The sequence below is a fragment of the Mustela lutreola genome, chromosome 4 (genome assembly GCF_030435805.1).
Source record: "Mustela lutreola isolate mMusLut2 chromosome 4, mMusLut2.pri, whole genome shotgun sequence".
Lineage (NCBI taxonomy): Eukaryota > Metazoa > Chordata > Mammalia > Carnivora > Mustelidae > Mustela > Mustela lutreola.
The window spans coordinates 29394979-29415082 of NC_081293.1; the positions used below are offsets into that span (position 1 = coordinate 29394979).

General features: G+C 36.4%; 1 protein-coding gene across 1 annotated transcript in view; it reads left to right on the forward strand.

The window, feature by feature from the left end:
* Window positions 1–20104, forward strand: part of HPSE2 (heparanase 2 (inactive)) — a 693243-nt gene that overhangs the window by 468898 nt on the left and 204241 nt on the right. The window lies entirely within an intron of this gene.

Genomic DNA, 20104 nt, shown 5'->3' on the forward strand with positions numbered 1-20104 from the left:
ATTCTGTCCCAATACACTAGTGGTCTTTCACTGTTTAGAAGGTTCACATGCATGTCTGCCTCAGGATCTTTGTAAGTGCAGTTGTCTCTGCCTAGAATGCTATTATCCTCATTTTGTGTGTGGCTAGTTCCTTCTCATCTCTAAAGGCTCAACTTTCATCAACTTCCCTGATGATCCTATCTAACACAGACCCCCTTTAATTCTCTTTCTTAGCTCTTTTCTTTCCATGTTACCTTACATAACTTATAATTACTTTACCAAACTTATAATTATTTTTTTCTCTTAACTTGTCTTTGTAATTTGTGTGTTTTTCTCTTCCACCAGAATGACACTTAGTTCAACAAGTACTTATTTAGGCAATTGTTTACGAAGCCTTTACTATGGGGGAAAATGACAACAATGATGAAAACTGTTTGCAGGAAATGTTGCAAACCTTTTATGCCTTACTGTGTCTGATTCTCACAACAACCAAATGAGTTTGGAACTAGTTTTATCTCTTTCATAACTTAAAGGAAGTTGTAGAAACTCCAAACATTGCACAGTAAGTGGTAGATTTGGGACTTATAGTTGAGTGTGTCTCACTCCAAGGGCTATTCTCTTAACTGTTACTACTTTAATAATAAGACAATGATTTTTTGCTAAAAATATTACATTCTACTAGAGCAATTCAAATCCTCTTCAGTGTCTTTCATCAAAGACTATCTGGATAATGTAGCATAAAGGCTGAAGCTTGAAGAATTCATACTGTTTGTAAGGAGAAATAAAGAGATCAATGTATGAAAATTATTGGGTAAGAATGTAAGACATGCTCAGTTATTGTGACTGACAAGGAGGGATCAGAAAAAGTTTTTCCTCCATATTCAAACTCTCTCTGTAACACAAATGGAATGAAATGAGCCCAGTCTTTTTTCATAATGGAGAAATAAGACTTATAAATATATTTTATTAGTTATTTTTAAAATATTGGCCACCTCTCAAGATAAATGTCATGTGTTTACAACTACTATAAAAATACCCCTTAAAGCAGGCAAAGGATTGTGTTTCTTTTGGCTCCAGGACCAACACACATTTGGGGACAACCAGTAGCACCTGGAATCTACCATTTATCCCTTCCACCCACAGTTTTCAATCAAGACTTGGAATAGTCATGGAACAATTCCAGGAAATCCTGGCCAGGAGGCCAAGAGGATTTAGTGAATATTAAAGCCAAATACCATGTTTCCCTAACCCTGAGAAATGCTGAGGTGAACTACTTAATGTAAAGAAATCAAGAGTCAAAGTCAGAAAAAAAAAAAAAGAACACTGAATTTGTCAGTAAATATCTATATATAGGTAGCCAAAAGAATCAATTCAGTACCGCAGTATGGAACTTGGAACTTGAACAAGAACTCTGAGTCTGAAATAAAAAATAAAGATGTCTATATAGTTGGACTATTTTGATTTGAAATTCATGCTCTTGGGTTTTGAGGACCAAGATACATGACTTAATGATTGGTCCTTCCCAATCCATGCAGAAAAGCCAGCATGGAGGTTCTTCAAAAAGTTGAAAAATAGAGCTACCCTATGACCCAACAACTGCACTGCTGGGTATTTACCCTAAATATAAAAATGTAGTGATCCAAAGGGACACATGTGCCCAAATTTTTATGGCAGCAATGTCCACAATAGCCAAACTATGGAAAGAACCTAGAAGTCCATCAACAGATGAATGGATAAAGAAGATGTGGTATAGATATAGACAATGGAATACTATGCAGCCATCAAAAAGAATGAAATCTTGCCATTTGCAATGATGTGGATGGAACTGGAGAGTATTGTGCTGAGCGAAAAAGTCAATCAGAGAAAGACAATTAATTTTCATATGAACTCCCTGATATGAGGAATTTGAGAGGCAGGGTGGGAGGTTTGGTGAGTAGGGAAGGAAAAAATGAAACAAGATGGAATCGGGAAGGAGACAAACAATTAGAGACTCTTAATCTCACAAAAAAAAAACTGAGGGTTGCTGGGGGAGGGGGTTATAGAGAGGGTGGTTGGGTTATGGACATTGGGGAGGGTATGTGATAATGCTGTGAAATGTGTAAGCCTGATGATTCACAGATCTGTACCCCTGGGGCAAATAATACATTATATGTTAACAAAACTAATAAAAAGAAAAGTTAGTGAGATGAAGTTCCAATTACATGAGTAAGTAGTACACTAGTTTGTATCAGTTATCAATGATAAATCTAGAACAAAAAAATAATACACACACACACACACACACACACCCCAATACACACAGAGGGGAATGACCAAAAGGTGCCAAAAGCTAGAGAAAGTTATTCAATCCTTGAAAGAATTGAATGATGCTAGTAAGATCTGTGTTCACTTAAGAATCTATGCAGTATTATGTGGTTAGAACTCAAACAAAATACATGGTTGTATATTGTTGTAAAGTCTTAGAAGGATTCAGAAGGTAGAAATCTCAGAAAGAAGGAGCTATGGGCAAAACACAAAACATGCTCATAAACTTCCTTCAAATCCTTGCCTGATCCCTGCAATGTGCATATTCAAGGGAGACTCCAAAGAGCCTGGTAGAAAATAACAGCTGGAAATCTGAAAAAGTTGAACAGCAATTTCAGCTGCTGTCATATGAGGGACAGAGATTAGAACTCGAATTTCACAAATTTAGAGGGACTTCATAAGTACCTTGTGCTTTCCAGTGAAAACTAAGAGTTATGCTTCAGAAGTAAAGTCTTGTCCTGGGTCTGTTTGCCCTGAATCCAATGTATAAATAAAACAGATTCATCTTAACAAAGTATAAACTGAAGATGCCATAAGAACAAGATGATCAGTAATTCATCCAATTTCCTGATATATCCAAACCAACACTCTTCTGTCTCTATAAAATATCACCCACACTTTGAAGTACACAATTAAAAAATTACTAGATATGCAGAGAAATGGGAAATTGTGAGTCTTGGCCAAAAGAATGAGCAATAAATAGAAACCAAGAGATGACCTAGGTATTGAGGGAGACAAACCGTAAGAGACTCTTAATCTCAGGAAACAAACTGAGGGTTGTTGGCAGAGTGGAGGGATAGGGTGGTTGAGTGATGGACACTGAGGAGGGTATGTGCTATGGTGAATGCTGTGAATTGTGTAAAACTGATGATTCACAGACCTGTACCTCTGAAACAAATAATACATCATATGTTAATTAAAAAAATTTTTTAAAGTATCCATTGACAAGGATTTTAAACAACTATTGTAAATATATTCAAATAGTTAGGGAAAATGTTTGCATTGAGTGGAAACATAGAGAAAGATCAGCAGTGAAATGGAAACAATAGATATATAAAAGAACCAAATGAAATTTTTTTTTAATATAATTTTTTATTTTTTATAAACATATATTTTTATCCCCAGGGGTACAGGTCTGTGAATCACCAGGTTTACACACTTCACAGCACTCACCAAAACACATACCCTCCCCAATGTCCATAATACCACCCCTTTCTCCCAAACCCCCTCCCCCCAGCAACCCTCAGTTTGTTTGTTTTTTTTTTTTTTAACCCTCAGTTTGTTTTGTGAGATTAAGAGTCACTTATGGTTTGTCTCCCTCCCAATCCCATCTTCTTTCATTTATTCTTCTCGTACCCACTTAAGCCCCCATGTTGCATCACCACTTCCTCATATCAGGGAGATCATATGATAGTTGTCTTTCTCTGCTTGACTTATTTCGCTAAGCATGATACGCTCTAGTTCCATCCATGTTGTCGCAAATGAAATTTTTAAAGAAAAGAAGAAACTGAAACGAAAAACTCACTGGGTGCACTTAAGAAGAAATTGATAACTACAGAAAAAAAGGGTTAGTGAACTTGCAAATAGATCATTAGAAATTATACAATTAAAGAACAGAGCAAAATTACTGGGAAGAAAATGTTAAAAGTTTCAACAATCTCATCGCCAATATTAAGATGTCTAACATTTGGAGGCACCTGGGTGGCTCAGTGGGTTAAAGCCTCTGCCTTAACGCTCAGGTCATGATCCCAGGGTCCTGAGATGGAGCCCCACATCGGGCTCTTTGCTCACTGAGGAGCCTGCTTCCTCCTCTCTCTCTGCCCACCTCTCTGCCTACTCTCTGTCAAATAAATAAATAAAATCTTAAAAAAACATGTATAATTTGTATAATTACAGACCAGAAGGCAAGAAACAGATAATAAAGCAGAAAACTTTATTGAAGAAACTAAAGCAGAACTCCTCTCAAATTTGGCAAAAAACATTAACTTATAGAACCAAGAACCTACGAAAACCCTAAGAAGGATAGGGGCTCCTGGGTGCAGCCGTCAGTTAAGCATCCGACTCTTAGTTTCATCTCAGTTCGCAATGTCAGGGTCCTGAGATCAAGCCCTGTGTTGGGCCCTGCACTCAGCACAGAGTTAGCTTGAGATTAGCTTGCTCGCTCGCTCTCTCTCTCTCTGCCCCCCTCTTACAAAATCAATCGATCTCTCCCCCTCTAACAAAATCAATCTATCTATCTTAAAAAAGAAAGGAAGGGAGGAAGGAAGTAAGAAAGGCAAAAGAAAACCCTAAGAAGGATAAATACAAGGTAAATCTTGCCTGGGATATCATAGTCAAACCGCTGAGAGCAAGGGGTAAGGAAAAAAATTTTCAAAATATTCAGATAAAATTGTACTTTATATATAGTGAACAAAGACACAAATTTTGGCTACCTGGACATCAGAAGCAATGGAGAATAGAATACAATGGAACAACATCTTTAAAGTGCTAAAGGAAAAAAAAGCCAGGATTCTGTATCTAGCAAAAATATTCTTTAAAAATGAAAGTGAAATAAAGATGTTTTTTATAAATGAAAACCAGTAGGCCTGTGCTACAAGAAATACTAAAACAATTTTTTTCAGGCAGAAAAGCAGTAGTAACACCTGAAGGAAAACCTGGATTTCAAAAAATAATGAAACACATTGGAAATGGTAAATTTGTAGATAAATATAAAAGACTATTTTTTCTCTTTGCTTCTTAAAGAATATACTGGGTAATGCAAAAATACAACATTATATTATGGGGTTTATAACATATAGAAATGTAAAACATATGACAATCTTACCACAAAGGAGGAAGAAGGGAGGAGGAACAAATGGAATAACACTATTGTGAAGTTCTTTTATGTGAGGTAATACAACATTCACTCTAAGAAGACTGCAATTCCTAGAATTAAGGTTTCACATGGGACTAAGGCTGCTGATCTAAAATAAAGTAAATCCACGTTTTCCTGGATTATCCAGATGAACCCAATGTAAGAGAGGAAGACTTAACTACGGAAGAGAAAGTTATGTTAATGTGACATGAGAAGGACTTGATCCACCATTGCTGGATTGAAGAAGGGGGCCATTAACCAAGGAATGTGGGTAGCCTTTAGAAGCTAGAAAAACCAAGTAAATGGATTCTTCCCTAGCACTTCTAGAAGGAAGACAGCCCTCCCAATATTTGATTTTAACCCAGTGAGACCTATGATAATGTCTAAACTATAAAACTGTAAGATAATAAATTTGGATTGTTTTAAGCCACTACCCATTAATTTGTTTAGAGCAGCAGCAGAAAACTAACGCAGTACCTAATAACAGAGATCCAAATACACAAAGGAAAAACTAAAAGAACCACAGGGGTAAAAAATAGACAAATGCACTGTCATAACCAAAGATTTAAAAACATCTCTTTCAGTAATTAATAGGGACAGTTAGATTAAAGGAAGAATATCAAAGATTTGAATAACACTATGAATCAGCTTGACTTAATTGACATTTGTAGATTACAACTGAATACACATTCCTTTCAAATTCACATGGAACACTGATCAAGATAAACCATGTGCTCAGCTATAAAACAAGTTTCAATAAATTTGAAAGTATTGAGATGATACAGAATGTTTTTTGATGACAAAGAAATTAAGTTAGATATTAGTAACAAAAATATCTGTCAAACCCATAAATATTTGGAAATTAAGTTATACATTTTAAAAAAATCTATGGATCAAAGAAGAAATCATGAGAGAAAGTAAGAAATATTTTGAAATGAATATAAAGATGTTTATCAGAATTTCTGGGATTCAGCAAAAGCAGAGCTTGGAGGGAAATTTATTATTTAACATGTGTAATTAGAAAAGAAGAAACACTTAAAAATAATCACCTTCGTTTCTATATTAAGCTAGAAAAAGAACAACCTAAATCCAAAAGAAGTAAAATGAAGAAAGTAATAAAGAAAAAAGCAGAAAGCAATAAAACATAAAACAAACAGGAGAGAAAACTCACAAGACCAAAAGTATTTCTTTGAGTAGGTCAGTATCAGGAAAGAAGGGGTTCTTACTGTAGGTCCCATAGACATTAAAAGTATAATAAGGGAGTATTTTGAACAACTTTATGCCAACAAATTTGACAATTGAACAAGTTTCTTGAAAATACAATTTACCAAAAATGACACAGGTTAAAAATTCTTAATGTCCTTATATAATGTCTCATTTTGGAGAATCTGGCAATTTCTTATATGACTAAATACATAACCTGTCCTGTGACAAAGCAATTCCATTGCTAGGTATTTACCCAAAGGAAATGAAAATGTCACAGAAAAACTTTTACAAGAATATTTTTAGCAGGCAAAGACTAAAAGCAGCCCAGGTGTCCATTGGCATGAGAATAAATGAAACAAAGTGCTGTTTACTAATACAAAGGAATGATACTCAGCAAGATAAAAAAAAAAACAAACTAATGATATACTCCACAACACGGATGTTGTCTCAAAATCATTATGCTAAGTGGAAAAAGGCTTATATAAAAAATTGCATATGTTGCAATTATATGAAGTTTTAAAAATTAGAACATTGCCTTTGTGGTTATAAGGGCAAGGATATGGATAGAGGGGCAAAGACACATGAGAGAATTTTCTGGGGTGATTGTAATGTTCTGCATCTTGATAGAGGATTTGGGTTACAAAGGAGGATGCATTTGTTAAAATTCATCAAATGATATACTTAAAATTTGTGCATATCATTATATATGTAAAATTTACTTAAGAAAAAGAGCCATAAACAGCTGTTGAATTCTAGTTGTGCCTAAAGTTTAGGATGAAGTGTAAAGTCTGCAATTTACTTTGAAATGTTTCAAAACATAAAATGGATCAATGGATGGATAGAGCGATAGACTGAAAAAAGAGAGATAGAGCAAGTATAGTAAAATGTTAATTGCAGAACCTAGGTGGTAGCTTTATGGTTTTCACTATACAGTTTTTTTCCACTTGTCTCTGTTTGAACTTTTTTATGGTAAAATATTCAGGAAAAGCCTAAATTGTTACAGCTAAATAATGTTAACTATTATATAATAAAACAAATTGGTATAAAAATATTTATGAAATAGGGCACCTGGGTGGCTCAGTGGGTTAAGCCGCTGCCTTCAGCTCAGGTCATGATCTCAGGGTCCTGCGATCGAGTCCCGCATCGGGCTCTCTGCTCGGCAGGGAGCCTGCTTCCCTCTCTCTCTCTCTGCCTGCTTCTCCGTCTACTTGTGATTTCTCTCTGGCAAATAAATAAATAAAATTTAAAAAAATATTTATGAAATATAATAAATGGAAAATGCTTTTGTTAAGATAAATATAAAGTATAAAGTAAAAAATACAAATATAAAGTATAAAGTAAAATATAAACTACTTTATATTACTAAAGAAAGGAATGATACTCAGCCAGATAAAAAATTGCATATGTTGCAATTATATGAAGTTTTAAAAATTAGAACATGTATTAGTAAATATAAAGTAAAATATAAATCATACTTCAGTAATATAAAAAATGTACATAAACCCAAAAGACACTAATATGTCAAAGTGTTAATCTTTAGATAAAGGGAGTAATGAGACTCTTTCATTCTCATTTTCACTTTTCTATAGTTTCCCATTTTTCTGTAATAAGCATGTATTGCATTTTTGTTCATAATACAAACCATCAGTACCCAGCTCTACCCTTCTCACCCCCATATCCACCTCTCCACAAGGAATCATCACAATTCAAGCCACTTCTATTTGTTTCCATATTTCTAAATAGTCTGAAGCTGCTGCTTCTTGATATTTTCCCCAATTCAAATATTATCTATTACTTTCCTACCATAAAGATAAGAATTTAGCTCTCATACCTCTCTAACTCTTCACATACTGAAACATATTTACCTTTCCCCATACTCCAATATTTTATATCTAAGTATTGGCTAGATCAGAATTCAGTATTCACATTTTTATTACTATGTAAATATGACTCACAGCAAGAATGTGGTGTACTATGCATACATTTTCTTTCCTTCACAACTTTCTGTTTTCCCTGGAGTTAATAATGTCTCTTTTTTCATTTGCCTAGTTTCCTATTAATCTATCCCCAATTCATCCCTCAACTCTGTACCAGAGGGGTAAATATCCTCTCTTTCTATGCAAACACCCTAGGTAGCCATTAGTTTCATCTTGTCCTTGTCCTGCTTTCCTGAAGCTGTCCCTCCTCTGGTCCCATCTGGACTGGCTGATCTCCATGCTTCCTGCACAGCTGTTGTCCTGGGATCTCCCTTCACCATCATCTTAGGGATTCCTTTTTACTCTCTTATTTATTGGATCCATGCCTTTTTTTGAGGTTTACTCCCTTATTTTGATGGAACATATTTTTCCTAAGAACTTCCTGAGAGAAGATAAATGAGAGGTAAACATGTTGAGACCTTGTATTAGAGTTTGATTTATATTTTGGATACATGTAAATTTCCCTCAGATTTTGATGCTTTGGTTCCATTTTATTCTAGCTTTCCTGTAACTATTGAGAAATTCAATGCCTTTTTAAATTCCAGTCCTTTTATTTGCCCTATTTTTACTCTCTTGGTATATTTAATATCTTTTCCTTGTCCCCAGTTATCCTTTATGTGACTTTCTTCTGTTCTATTCACAAGGTATACAGTAGACCATCTCAATCTGAAATTCATACTCTTCAGTTTTGGAAATTTTCTTGGATCTTTTTTTTCTTTGATAATCTCCTTGTATTTATTTATTTATTTATTTATTTATTGCTTTCTGTTTCTGGAACTTCTACTGGTCAGATGTCAGGACTCTTCAAATAGTGCTCTCATTGTTTTATATTTTCTCTCCCTTACTTTTTCTTCTGTTTTCTGATAAATGTCCTTAACCATCTAAATTTTCATTTCTGGGGGGCACCTGGGTGGTTCAGTGGGTTAAGCCTCTGCCTTCAGCTCAGGTCATGATCTCAGGATCCAGGCATCAAGCCCTGTGTCGGGCTCTCTGCTCAGTGGGAAGCCTACTTCCCCCCTGCTCTCTCTGCCTGCCCCTGCCTACTTGTGATCTTTGTCTGTCAAATAAATTTAAAAAATATTTTTAAAAATAATAAATAAATTTTCATTTCTGTTATCATATTTCTAATTTCCAGAAGTTCTTTTTGTTCCTCAAACCTTTCTTTTAATGACTTCTTATAGCTCCTTTACTTGTTTTGGGATGCAATATCTTCTGTTTACTCTCTGAGGATAATAACTTTTGTTGTTTCTTTTGTTCCTTTTCTTCTTTTCTGTTCCCTTCTTCCCTCCCTCCCTTCCCTCTTTCCTTTCTTTCTCCAATAATTTTTATGTCATTTTCATTACATTTTTTTCCTCCATGTTTTTCCCTCCTTCGGCCATTTTAAAATTTTGTTTCTGTCTTTCACATTATAGATTTTCCTCAAATGTCAGATGATACTTGGAACTCTCCTCTTACTTAAGATAGGGGCATGAAAAGCGGCTCAGACATTTTTTGTTCATGGATATTTTTCCTTAACTAGTAGAGGTCTGTGTCAGGTGGTCTGGCTGGGTTATCACATTAGGTGACTCCTCAATGTCCATATCTGTTGGTCTTTTCTGTTGTAATTTAGTTTTTCCAGAAAAGAATTCTATCTCTTCTCATCTTAGAAGTATAAATCAGCAGGCATTCTCACATTTGAGAAAAGGGGCTAGGTATCTTATTGTTTATTATGTAGCCTTTCATTTAATCTTCTTGTTTGCAATATGGTTGAGTGCACCTCAACTATGCATAGTGGCTCTGACACTGGCTCACCTCTAGTGTTCTACTTTATCAGAAATGGAGCAGTTTCTTAACTGTGCATGACAATGGTCCTCCAACTTTTTGTTTTAAGACTACTTTCACTCTCAAAGACTACTGAATGCCCCAAATAATTTTTATGCAGATCATATTTATGAATACTTACCATTTTAGAATTAAAGTAGAATTTTTAAAAATGCTTATTTTAAAATAGTAGACCCATTACATTTTCCCATAAACAATGTATTTTATAAAATAATTATATTTTCTCAAAAACAAAAAATTAAATGAGGAGAGTGGCATTATTTTATGTTCACACAGATCTCTTTAATACCTAGCTTAATTGAAGATAAAACTCATATTTTCTTATTTGTTCTATGATAATATTTTGTTTTAGTTTATGAATATGAAGAAAATTTGCCCTCCCAAAGATATGTATCTAGAAAAGGTAAGAGTATTTGAATAGCCTTTTTCAGATTATTATGGCTATTTTTTTCAGATTCTACACTAAAAACCAATAAGCAGTAGTTTTCTAAAGGTTAGTTGGAGTGTGAAATATGAAGCCATATCAGTGAACTTTTCATACTCTGATGTATAAAAATTTATTGGTCTTATGTTTTGAATATATCTTTTACCCATGCATGATTGTGTAACATCATGCATCTATTATTTGGAAAATATTATTTTATTGGGTTGTTAGTTATGCATATCTCCCAAATGTCAACACATTTTGTTATGAAACATCAAAAAAAGCATATTTATTAATATCACAACTGACCTAATCAGAAAAGTCTTTAAATTTGGGGAAACTGATAAGCTCATGATACCATGAGCTTTTTAAAATTCTAAAATTCTAGTTTTCACCTAACAGTTCAAAATTTATAATCAGCAACAAGTTCTGATTGTTTTCCTTGAAATGACAGGCTTACTTTATGCAGTTTTTTAAAAAAATGTCTTCCAAACACCCAACACTGAATATCTATAATTTGTTCATATTTCTTTTAAGTAAAAATATTATCATATGGGAAAAAAATGAGCAATTCAGTTTGCAACTCAATCATACCTGTGTTTATCTTTGAGACAAACATCATGTTTTACTGTAGAGTTAGTCTTTTATGTATATTTCTCATTTAGTCATATAGAATATTTTTTAAAATGTGTAGTCAGGGATTACATTAATAAAATTAATAATTTTATCAATGAAATTATTAAGTGAAATTGTCATTTTTGTTTTATTGCAAGCATGTGACAGTAATCACCAGCAGTTTGATGCTCCTGACTTGATTTATATGAAGCTGCCAGTAGTTTTATCCACTGTTGCTTTTGTACCATCAGTTCAAATGTCAATATAGTTTTTCTAGAACAAATGAGAATTAAATAATTATCTAAAACTTTATCTCATCTATTTGTATTTCGGGCTAATACACTAAGTACATTTTAGTGTCATTCACATAAAAGATCTTATCAGTGATTAGTTGGTGTTGGCATTAGATGGATACAAGAAAAAAAAGTTTTATCTGTAGACTTATCCAGATATTAATATTCTGATATATTAACTTTGTCTTCATGTTTGTTACTAAATCTTTAACAAGTTACTGTATTGTTGAGAAACAACACTGGGCACTGGGGTGATTTCTTTTGCTAACTTACTGACTTTTCATTCAGCAGGCATTTAATGATAACATTTGTACAAGCTCTATCAGTCCCATCTTTCTAGATGCACAATGTAGTATGATAACCTGCTCTTTAAGATGCTTTTCCAAATTTAAAATTTAGAGAAGGGTTCAGAATGATTTTAAAATGTTATTGCAAACCCAAGACAACAAAGTATTTTTATTTCCATATTGGCATAAGTAGAACATTAGAATTTCTAAATAACTTACTGAATGATCATGGGGTTACACCAATTAGGGCAGGTATGATGGGAAATAGATTGTAAAAACACGGTAGAAGTCTTGAGAACCAACTAAGTTAACTTAAAAACATACCTACTTAATACCCCAAAACCGTGCCTTAGAAAAGTCTGGAAAACAAGAAAATAGGAGTTATACGTGTCATTGATTTTCAGAACAATAACATTGTCATGTCAAACGGACTGTGGAAAACCCCACTACACACTTGTGAAAGAATGAGAGTGGAAATGGCAAGTAATTGTCTTAGTATAATTATGAAAGCAGTTTTGATTTTATGGACCCCCGAAAGTGTCTTGGGGCTCCCCAGGAGTCCCTAGACCACACTCAATTAACCATTGATATATCAGAGGGTAGGGATCTGAACATCTAGTTGTTTCTCAGTTGCCCTGTTTCGCTGAATCTATCCCTCTTATTCTCAGTGGTACCTGGTGCTTCCAGTTCCTGAGACTGATGTGGAATCCAGTGTCTTCTGGTCAGCTAAGATAACACTCTTCCTTCTTCTTGCTAATGACATCTTTATTGTGGTGTTTTTCTGTCCTATTCTCTGAGACCATGTAGGTGAACACCCCCCCCTTTTTTTTTGGTCCCATTGCTGCTGTTTTAGGAGAGAACTTAGTAAATGCCAATTTCTGCTGTCTGCTGTCTGCTTTTTTTGTTTCTCTCAGATTTTTTTTTTCTAAGTGAACTTTTTTTTTTTTTTAAGATTTTATTTATTTATTTGACAGACAGAGATCACAAGTAGGCAGAGAGGCAGGCAGAGAGAGAGAGAGAGAGAGAGAGGGAAGCAGGCTTCCTGCGGAGCAGAGAGCCCGATGCGGGGCTCGATCCCAGGACCCTGAGATCATGACCCAAGCCGAAGGCAGCAGTCCAAACCACTGAGCCACCTAGGCGCCCCTCTAAGTGAACTTTTTATTGGCTGTCATGAAGAGTGTGCTGAGCCATGAAGGGAAAACATTACTAAACAATATCTTATGCCTATAATGGTCCACACTGTGTCAGGGTATTGTATATATTTTACTTTGTTTCATTCTCACAGTCATCTTGGGGAAAAAGATAACATTCCCATTTTACAAGTAAGTAACCTCTCAGATTATTTTAAATGAGATAAAATTTTAAAATTAATTTCTAAAAAGATATAAAATCATTTTTTTTCTTTCCTTAGTATTTGTCGAGTTGGGCAATCCCAGGTGTTCTCAATGTCTGAGCCCTACCAGAGACCAACAAGATACAATTCTATGGCTATGTTGCCCAGACATCAGTACTTTTAAGAAGTTGGTTAGTTGATTCTGACATTTAATGAGGATTGAGAACTACAACCCTGGAGCCTTCTGACTGAGCATCAGTCACCACTGGGCATTTAAACGGCAGTGAATACACTCAGTGTGTGGCCTAGACCCCAGCAGCAGCAGCACTTGGGACCTTATTAGAAATGCAGATTCTCAAGCCCCCAGATCCACTGAACCAAAACCCAACAATCTGTGCTGTGACACACCCTCTGGGTGATGCTGGTCACACTCTAAAATTGGAGACCGCTGCCATAGAAGATGACTGTCTGGATCTGATTTCTAAGGATACATTTATCACCAGAGTTTTTGGCATAAAGCTTTCTCCTTCTTTTCTAACATGTGGATAGGAGAAATGGTATAAGAAAAATTGTCTGGGAATTGGCCTTTAGAAAATTTCCTGCCCCTGTAGGCAGAGTCAGAACTTCGAGTCATCTAATTTTCAGAAAGTTTTTCTGTTATACAAAAGTCAGCATTTTTCTCACTTTGGTCTTAGTCTGCACTTATATATATCACTTCTCTCTTCTGCTGTTGCAGAAAAACGAAATATGGTGAGTCTACTACAGCTGTAGGCTTAAAGAGATCAATTTTAATGGATCAATTCTATAATTTAGATTTTTAGTTACATTTAAAAGCATAAAAATGAACATTTAAAAAAGAAGTCATTGCAAGTGCAACTATGGATTTGTCTACTATATAAGTAAATGTGAGGAAAATGACTCTGAGAATAGCGGCTATTGGAAATTCATGGGCATTTCCAGGGGTAATGGGACATTAGAATGACTTGTTAAGCAAAGATTCTGCTTAAAAGGAAAAGCTGAGGGAATCTATCACATCAACACTCAATTTTAGAGAAAAGAGTGCTATTGAAATGTGGACCCTACTTAGAAAAAAAAATAGAAGCAAGATTTAACAATGTAAGTGAATTATAAGAGTGTTAAAACTTATTTAAGACACTGCTTTGGAAGCAAAGAGCTTCTGGAGCTGTACATTATGCTCTGTTAGAAAGAACGAGGGCTTTGAAGTCAAACAGGCCTGGACAGAATCCCTCTGACCCTTAGTTAGACTTGAAGCCTTGAGGAAGAAGTAAATCCTTCAGAAGGATCCTTTAGTTTTCCCATCTATTAAGTAGAGTTAATGCCCACCTCACAAGACTATTGAGAAGGCTAAGTGAGGTGAGAAATGGAAGCTCTTTGCACAGCACACACAGTATGTTGAGTTCTCACAAAATGGGACTACTCTTCTTCCTTGCCCTTCTGTCTTTCTGTGATCCCTCTCCATCTCCTTGTGTTTATGAAAGTGTCTCACTATTGAGTATACAGATGCTTAGCACATATGCTATTACTGAGCATTTTTATAGCACTCTGCCAATGCTTCAAGACTTTTCCCTTTGGTCTTTCCAGCCAAAGGAGGACACTGGATGGTTTGTGGGGGTAACCCTGTTGTGTTTTATTGGTTAATCCATTCAAAAGATGTTTATTAAATACCTGCTAGGTCCAGGTACTGTTCTAGATGTTCTAGACTAGAGAGAAGAAAAAGAGACAAGATCCTGCCCCCTGGGGTTCTAGTTAGCAAAGAGTTTGTCCTTCTTGTGATAATTTTGGAAACCATGCTATTCTCCTTCTTCCAGAAGAGGAGGTAGGAAAGGAGAGGTGCTCCCGGTGGAGGAAGTAAGGATGAAAGGGAGAAAAGGAAAAGGGATAAAGAGAACTTTCTAAAAGTAAATTGAGGAATCAAAGAGCTCTTTGTGTTAAGTAAAACCTTATACATAAACCTTTTTGTGTGTGTGTGGTTGTGTGTGTGTGTGTGTGTGTATACTTATTTAATTTTAATTGAGCATTTTCTGGGGTCAAGCTTTGTGCTGATCCAGAGCATGGATTTTGCTGTCTAGCGGACTGAATTCAAATCCTTAGCGCCTACTGTCTGTGTGAACTTAGGCAAGTTGGTCAGCACCTCACTGAACATCAATGCCTTTTTTTGTAAATCAGGCGTAATACCTGTAACGCAGGTAGTAGGCTCCCTACCATCAGCCAAAGGGATGCTTGTAGCTTTTCTCTCAACCTAATTCTGGAAGTCGGTGTAGTCTCCATTAGTGGCTCCTTTTACCTCAGTCCCTCCTAGAGAAGATGCCTCAAGTGGCTACTATTGATTTGGGCTATTCCTGTCTCATCAGAGTATATGCACATACACAAAACCTCAAAGAAGTTTCCTATGGCATTATCTTCAGGTTCCCACGGGTATCTCCTTTGCCTGAGGATGAAAAGTTGGGGAAACACTCGTCCAGGCCCCCGTGCATAGCTAATAACATCTGCCATTCATTAAAGCTGCCCTAGCACATTATATGCATTACATCAAGGGCATCTGCTGAATGTATGTGTATTAAATAGGCTGCTTTTAGAGACTTGCTGGGCTTGAAATCCCAAGATCACCCCCTTTATTCTTTGTGCCACATCCTAATCATCCTTGTCTCAGTCACCCTGGAGCCCACCCTGGGGAAGTGCTAGTCAGCAACTTCGTGGGAAATGGACGGGTGTGGATGATGCCAGCTTAGACTTAGGAATTCCTGACCCTCGCTATCTTTACTCCTCTGTTAAACAAGTTTTGGACTAGCATGGAGTCAGAATCTCTGGTTTTAAATTCAGCCTCTAGCATTATTTATCATGTGACTACACTGAGTCTTAAGTAGATTTAAAGGAACAAAGGAAGTGCTGGAGGGAGGAGGACTGGCCACAGTGTTCAGTAGGGGGATCTTTGAGAAAGTGACAGAGCAAAGATGTGAGAGAAGTGAGGGAGCCAGCTAAGCAGATACCCTGAGGAAGTATGTTCCAGGTAGAGGGAACAGCTAGATCAGTGTCTCCAAGATGGGGGTGGGTCTGAGATGTCATAGATGTCATGTAGTTTTCCCTACCATGTAGGATTGCTGTGAAGATAGATGCGATGCTGCATGTAAAGCATTTAGTGTTAATACTTACAATCACGAGTGTTTAGTAAGTTTGGATCGTGATGATTACTTATTACTTTTATAGAATTCACATTTCTAAATGTTTAGTATGTTGTAGAATCTTTCAAGATGATTCATCCGCATAGCACATGAGTGGAACGGAGACTTTTTGAAATTACTATTTCCCTCCATACATATTCTTGACTTTAATGCATACTACTTGAGATGAAAATATATATATATATATATGTATATATATACACAATCTCCAAAGAACTTCCTTCTTTGGCAAGAGACATGAAAAAGCTTTAAATTGTGTTATATTACAAATGTTCTGAAGCTAAATGGGAGATGTGATTGCCATTCCCACATTTTCCTGTGTTTCCTCATCTTCTCAGTGTCTGTTGTCAGAAAGGCCGCTATGACCCAAAGTACAGCCACCATCTGGTCAGGACTTTCCAAGACTCACAACCAACCTGACCATTTTTCCTTTCCATGTGTCTTTTCATTTAGAAGAAATGAATGAAAGATTTTATGTTATTAGAATTCTGTTTTGGCTGTCTCAAACTGCAAATCCTCAGAGAAACTAAAGCTCTCTATATAGTGATTTATGTGATATATTGTGTGGGGTGAGGATGATGAAAATGAAAAGGAAGAACACTAACTGAAAGTCTTCCATCTGCCAAACATTGTTTTAGCTGCTTTATATAAAATTAAATCCCAAAAGACCTGACTACCTTGCTATTCAAAGTGTGGTCCAGATCAGCAGCATTAGCATCTACAGGGAGGGGAGTTGTTAGAAATTTAGACTCTTGGGCCTCAACACAGGCCTGTTACTGAATGGGAATCTGCATTCTAATAAGGTCCCAGGTGTTTCATATGCACATTGAAGTCTGAGTATTGCCCTGACAAGACAACGAGAGAGCAGGTAACTTGTCTAAGTACTCACAGCTAATAAATGATGATCCAGGATTTAACAAGGGTCTGTTCACAGAGAAGAGTTCTAACTCTATCACTATACTGTTTCCCTCACTAGTTTTTTTTAATAGGTGTATTTCATAATCTATTTTATAGAGAAAAAAAAATAAATCATCTTCCCCTTGAAGGTACTATGAAAGCATTTGCCCAGACAGGATGAGTGTAAACACCTGGTTCAGAGACGTGGGCCTAGAAAAGGAGAACTGAGTTTGTGTGAGGCTGTGGATGGATGAGTCGCATGCCTCCCTGCACTTCTGACGTCACCTGACTTTCTATCAAATTAAGGAACCCAAGAGTAATTGTTGGCAGGATTCTTCCCAAATCCTGAACTGATGAACAGAAGAATGGGGAAAGGCAGACCATGGCCTGAGGAGATGAACAATCTGGCGTGAAAGTCAGAGAATGTCTTTTTTTATGAGCAAGGAGGTATTTTTATGGTTTGCATTGAGTGAATAGTCTCTGATGTTGGGAAAACAGACTGGGAACAGCTGGACCACACTTTGGATCAGTTGCCACAACAACTTGATACATTTGTCTCTGGTGTCATTTGATCTCTTTGAGAGCTGTATTACCTCAATGTGAATGTTTGACTTTCAGGCTTACTTTGTTCAGTAATCACATCTGTTTGATTGTATTCCTCAGATTACATGGAGTGTTGGTTATATTCCCTTGAGAATTTGGATTCTAGGATTACAGAACATGGCAACCTCACAGGTGACTGGATCCTAGAATCTCATAGAACCATCATTATGGTTACCACCATCAGATCTCTGATTTCCAGGGGCAAAACCTACCTTAATAGTATCTGGGAAAATCATGGAGATAGTCTACATCATCTCTAATTTTCAATTTCTGGTAATCTATTCTATGTTCTCATCTCAGATGATCTTTGTGAGCCACACTTTTGAAACAATGTCAGTACAAAAGTTATTGTTATTATCATTATTTAGTATTTATCTTTTTCTTGGAAAAAATCAAACAGGGGACACTCACCGTTTGTAGGTTCGCAAAGTAGAATTGAATGCACTTTTATGATTCCAAGAGCAGCTTAAACCCTTTCTCTTAAGTTTAGAAATGACTGGTTGCTTGATGACACATTAACAATGAGGCCAGTTACTGTCACACAGGAAATGTTGATTGTTCTGCAGGAATCATTCACCCTAACGACATTTGTTCTCTTTAAGAAAAGCAGCTGCTGGGGTGCCTGGATGGCTCAGTGGGTTAAGCCGCTGCCTTCGGCCCAGGTCATGATCCTAGGGTCCTGGGATTGAGCCCCGCATCGGGCTCTCTGCTCAGCAGGGAGCCTGCTTCCTCCTCTCTCTCTCTGCCTGCCTCTCTGCCTACTTGTGATCTCTGTCTGTCAAATAGATAAATAAATAAATCTTAAAAAAAAAAAAAAAAGCAGCTGCTTTCTCCTCTCTTTGATAAGGAATGGTCAGGCACATCTATCCCAGCTCCCAATTAATGGTATTGAAACTAGAGGTCCTGATAAACTTATATTACCACATCTGTGACCCCCATTATCACCATCCCCACCTTCTCTGAAAGCCAAAGTTGGGCTCTTTTCTAAAACAAAATCTCCTCAGAGAATTCAAGAAAGCAAAGAACATCAACAAAAAAATTTATGTCATTGGAAACTATGGAGGATGGGTTTGAGCATGTGCAGGATATAATTTCATTATTGTCTAGAGTTACATGGCTGTTTCTGGGATCAGGGAGTTTCTTAAACAGAATATATTGTTAGATGGCGGCATAACTGTGGTTTTCTGCTGGTATTTTGGTGCGGAGGTGGATAGCTGTTTCCTGTCATTTTTCCTCCCCCCCCCACTCTATTCCCACTTCATTTCATATAAATAAAAGGAAACAAAGAGTAAAAAAAGCACTGCCACCAACAAACACTTCTGTTAGAGTTCCAAACTTGGCCTATAGAAGTCAAGGAATTCACATATTCTATAATTCTTAAAAATTCCTTTACACTGTAATTAGTATACTTGTTTTAGTGCTTGCTCAGCTTTTACATAAGATGCTTTAATGCGAATCACATGAAAAATGTAGCCAAACATTATGAGCACTTTAACATTTGCATTTCCTCTTCTGGGTGGGTAATTCTGTAAACTTGGTCTTAGCCTAACAGGCTAGGAGGGGAGTGAAAAGGAAGATGGCCATCTGAGTTTGGAAAATGCCCTTCTGGATATTTGACATGCCCTGAGTGAAGAGATGGTGATTTCCCAGTGGCATGGGGGAACTTTTATTTCATTAAGAGCCGAGGCCATAAAGAGAGCATAAAGCCTCTGTTCCAGGCAGGGCAAAATTGGTAGCATCACCAGCAGCAGCAACCTTTCTTCACTTAAGAAAACCAAGCTAGTGAGTAGGCAGTCTATGGGCTCATGGAACTCGAAATCCCAGGAACAACCTCCAGATTTTAAGAGCTTTTGCAGATCCTTATCCACATAATCAGAGGCACCAAATCTCTAGTGCTATTTCTTTGGGTTTAAGTTTCCTTTTAAAGTAATCAATCCTTTTACAATTCTGATGAAAACTATTGATTTTCTTGGAAAAAAATGGATGTGTATATGCAGGAAGCACACACAATTTTACATAGGATTTCAAGGTTTTTTTATGGATCCCTTGAAGCCCATCCATGGATCTCATATGGAATCCAAAGACCCTTATGTTAAGAACTAGGCTTGAGCATGGCTTCCTCCTGCCCTCATACCACACTACTGACTCTCATGCCCCCAAGTCCTCATTTAAAAGCTTCGAAGTAGAACATGTAAAGGTCCAACAATCATAATGTAAATTAACTTATTCTTGTGTAACAAGAGGCAGAAAAGAGTATGGGTACTAGGAAAGAGAAGTCTTTCTTAGTCTCTCCTCTATTATTTCATATAATT